The sequence below is a fragment of the Eucalyptus grandis genome, chromosome 3 (assembly GCF_016545825.1).
Source record: "Eucalyptus grandis isolate ANBG69807.140 chromosome 3, ASM1654582v1, whole genome shotgun sequence".
Classification (NCBI taxonomy): domain Eukaryota; kingdom Viridiplantae; phylum Streptophyta; class Magnoliopsida; order Myrtales; family Myrtaceae; genus Eucalyptus; species Eucalyptus grandis.
In genome coordinates this window covers 47,974,943-47,979,416 of record NC_052614.1, presented here as the reverse complement: position 1 = coordinate 47,979,416, position 4,474 = coordinate 47,974,943, and the positions used below count along the sequence as shown (strand labels likewise).

General features: G+C 40.1%; 1 long non-coding RNA gene across 1 annotated transcript; it reads left to right on the top strand.

Annotated features, from left to right (window-relative positions):
* The first annotated feature begins 1,264 nt into the window (after nt 1-1,264).
* On the top strand, nt 1,265-4,197 carry LOC120291430. Its single transcript, XR_005549469.1, has 2 exons — nt 1,265-1,405; nt 3,685-4,197. It is a non-coding gene; the product is annotated as an uncharacterized LOC120291430 (long non-coding RNA).
* Nucleotides 4,198-4,474: the final 277 nt, after the last annotated feature.

Here is a 4,474-nt window from a genome sequence, read left to right as displayed (position 1 = left end):
TGAGGGAAATGAGATGGTATCAGAATTGGAGTTGCTTTTCATGACATGCATGTGTAAATACAACGCTATGGCCAAATTATACCTGTTTCATTTGGAAAATTTTTACCTTTGTCTGTGTTGACTCCCCCCAATCCTTTTGATGTGCCGTAGAATTTAGGCCAAATCTGAAAAGGAATGTTTTTATGAACATTAAACTGGTGGGAAACCAAAGCCCTGTTTTTGCATGTAGTTGTGATGTAGATGATTCAGGAAAAACGAAATTAATGGTATTAATGAATAACAGCTTGAGGTCATGAACAATATTGCAGGGTTCCCGGCCTATTTTGTAACACTGCTTAAGCGATAATTCAAAACCTCTTTATGTACAATGGAAGCTTCTTAATGGAGGTTGTCTCGTGATTCTGATCACAAATCTTTATTTGTGGAAAGGGTTCTGTACTTGGCGCATACTTTAGTCCTTTCATGCAGCTGGTTGAACCTAAACAGAATGAGGATTGGTGGTATGGACAATTGAGCCAACTGAATTTGTTTTGCTGGTTATATCTGAAGATTATATTCGCTGTGGATAAACAAATCTGAATAAGCCCAAACAGTGAAGCTAGGACGTGAAGGTTAAGAGGTTTCGGGGCAAGAGGCTATATGCTGTAGTTGGACTGGGTGTATCCAACATTAGTTTATCCTTTTAATCTTTTTATAAAGTGTACCAGCCATGCCCAGATGGATCAAATCTGGTTACCCATGTAGGAATATAACCTCTTTCAGCAGTTTGATTCACCATAATAGCTAGGGGTGTGCATGTTAGTGGAACACAAATAACATGCCTATTCACATCAAACACCCCAGTTGAGACGTGATAAGTGATGAGTAACATCTTCTATACGCTCCCATGAAAATGTTCTCTTTCATCACTATTAAATGAAGGATTGTGAGTGATTGTTGCTTGCATGGTCCTCTATCCAGGACAATAGAGGAAAAGAGAATATGTTCAACCTGGAATATGCAGGGAGTCTTTTGTATCTCTGTGAATAAGAATGAACTCCACAAAATGGAGGATTTGTGGAAAGAATTGGAAGTTCTTCTACAGAACGTGAAAGAAAAGGTACAGAGGAAAGATTCTTCTCGTGAACCATCTGAGTTGACGGAATGTGTTGCCTCTTTTTTCACTGATATAAAGGCAGTCTTGAGCTGCGGCAGTCACCTTTTGGAACAATCCCATAGAACGCTCTCTCTTTTGCCAGAACAACATAGACATGAGTCAAATCAGTCCAGTGGATGTGAGTCTAAACAAGAACCTGTGGAAGGGATTGAAGAAGTGGAAGCAGAATTAGAAGCTGAGTTAGAGCGCTTGGAGCTTCAGTTGGATGCTGAAGCCTCTTCCAAGCAATCATATCAGGAAATGATAAAGGTAAGGTTCTATGTGTTCTGATTTTCTGTGTGATTCCCAGATGTAGGGGGCTCTCCGAGAAACACTAGCTTTCCTTGATGCTTGTCTGTGCATGGAATTGGTTGCTGAATTTCGTGTATTCTCACTGTCAAAACCATGATAGTGTTTCAGTTGTTTTGGATGTCTTGGAATGTAAACCAGCCTCAATTGAAGTTTCCTTCACTTGTTCCACGGAAGGTGGTACAAGAGCAATCATTTAGATTGATTCCAATTTTGGATACATTAGTGTTAACAAATGCTGCAGCAGAGTCTCAACATCTGAAGGTTTTAGGAGAAAAGTTTCTGAGCTTTAGTTTATTCTAATTCTGCATGTTTCACAGTTTGTCCCCTAATTTTGTTAGATTGAACTCCACATGGCAGTCAGATTTTTAGGCGCGTTTGGTAACGATTATGTTTTAATGAGATTACGATAATAAATTATTATTTTTTATTCTGTTCAGGAAACAATTTCTAAGTATTTTAAGCCGTTGGTAACTATCCAAAATTTCTGATTCTATAATAGAATTGTGTTTGGTACAAATCCATTAATTACGTTTCCAAATCAATTTATTTTAATTTTTAAATATTTTTTTTTTTTTTTCCTTTTTCTTTTTTCTTTTTCCTTTTCATTCTTTTCTTTTTTTCCTTTTTCTCCTATTTTTCTTTTTCTTTTGGCCGATGACCTCAGGAGTGTTGCACCCTCGTTGGCCGAACTCACCTAGTCCGCGAGGCTCAGGCCTACCGCCCTTACCGGGCGAGGCTCACCTAGCCACCGGGGCTGAGTGAGCATTGCCGGGGTTGGGTGAGGTTCGCTGACCATCGGCGAGGCTCGCCTAGCCTCGGCCGAGGCCGGCTCGGGAGGCTCGGCCAATGAGGCGAGTGACACTGCTGGAGGTTGCCGACCCTCATCTGGTGGCTAGGCGAGCCTTGCCGGGTTGGGCGAGGCCCGCCTGGCCTGAAAGTGGGCTGGGCGAGCTTGCTGGTGGCTGGGATTGCCTCCGGCGAGCTCGCCGATCGGTGCCGGCAACCGGCGCGCGATGGGGCGGTCGATGAACAAGAAGAAAAGAAAAGAAGAAGAAGAGAAAATTGAAGAAGAAGAGTTTGTTTTGATTTTTAGATTTGTTTGAACAAGAATTAACTTTTTTTTTATTCTTGATATTGTTCCAAATCTACTTCCGGGAACAAAAAAATAGAAATTTGTTCCCGAACAAAAATTTTACTAAACTCAATTTTGTTCTCAAACTACTCCGTGGAATAAAGAATCAGAATCGGGCCTTGTTTTGATGGTTACCAAATAGGGCCTTGCTCCATTTGCATTCCTGATTTTTACTTCCATACCGTTGCTACCTACTCATATGTTCAAGCCTTTTAGTACTTAGCACAGAAGGCATGGCAAACTTTCTTCATCACAAGTTCTCTTTATCTGCATTTGTTCTCTAGTCAAATGCAGAACGGTTTTGCTTTCTATCAGAGTGAAGAGAACCAGTTATAGGCATCAGCTTTTCTGTCACATTTTGGTTTGGTTTGGTTTGTTTCTGCAAATTATATATACATGGCTGAAGTCCTGTCCTGTTTCCAACCTCCTTGTCAATTTACATGCTTATCTCTTGGTGCTATTGCGAAAGGGAAAAAGAAGAGGAAAAAAAGGTATCTTCCTGGCTATTAGGTGCAGGGCTCAGTGTTTTCTACAAAGATTGTTGGTCAATTTTATGGTCATTCTTTGTGGTCACACTCAATTTTTGTGAGCAAAAATGTTCTTCTGCGTACCTGTAGAAGGGTGGCAATAGAAACTGCCGAAGGATTTTGAAACGTATGTAAATTTATGCATTGTCTGCTCTCTGGTTTTCCACTTTTTTGCTGTCTCCTCATTTCTGTGAAATATGATTGCTTTCTCTGTCCCTAGACATGGAGGAACTCCAGAATCCAACAAGTTCAGTACTCTGCTCGCTTATGCCTTTTCATAAGTCCGAAAAAAGTGCTCTCTGATGCATACGTTGCTGTTATAGCTGAACCTTCAGTTCAAGGCCATTGACTGGGAACAATAATTTCCAGTTCTCTCTTGTTTCAGTCATTATGTTTGTGCCTTTGAAGGAGTACATTCTTTTTTTAGTTGGTTGTCAAAACAAAAGTAATGCAAGGATCTGCTCAAAAGTCAGACCCCTTTTTGGGATAAATTTTAGCTACAGTTGTTTTGAGTGTGGTTGATGATTATCTCTTCATCTGAATGTTAGAGCTTACGATCTATAAACTCGGTATAGCAGGTTGCCCCCAAGTAATCTGCTTCAGCAAGTGGCTGTAGCACGAGTTTTGGGAAATTAATGAACCCCAGAGACGAAGTGACTGAAGTTCAGAGCGGAGGGGAGTTTCCCCTGTTGAGCTCGAGAGGAGGTTTCATGAGCAAGATTGCAAGAACGAATCAAAGAGCTTGAAGCATCTTTAGGGCGTTTGGAGCATAAGCTATCTGAGAAAGAGAGAGAGATCTTGTGGTGGAAAGACACTGCCCTTCTCCGGTCGCAGCATGTATCTGAGCCTTCTCATGGTGGTCTCGCTGACAACGGAACTTCGAAATGTTGAACTCAAAACTGAAAAATTGATTTGAATGGTGTGCTACTTTTCTTTTCCTTTTCTTATCCTTTCTGTGACGGATAAAGGGACACATAAAGAAATGCTATGATCTGATATAGAGCTTGAATTTGCTCGCTCAAATACTTTCATACTCATCCAAAGCTTTCTTTTATTAATTTGAGAAGAGAGTCCCATGTGCATTACCCTAATTTACCATATGGTAGTTTTGGTGATTTATGTCAACTAATTTTTCACATATATAATATTTGGGATTGTTCTCCATTTGGACATGCAAAATGTGGCCGGAAAGTTTGAACTCAAAATTTACTAAAATACACATATAATAGAAAGAAGAGTTTGAATATTACTAGCTTTTTGACAAATTTGATTTGATTTTCATTTTAGAGTGGATGGATTTCAATGTCATATTCTCTGAACTCGAGATCATCTGTCCTCACCCATTATTTATATTCTGTTTGACATGTG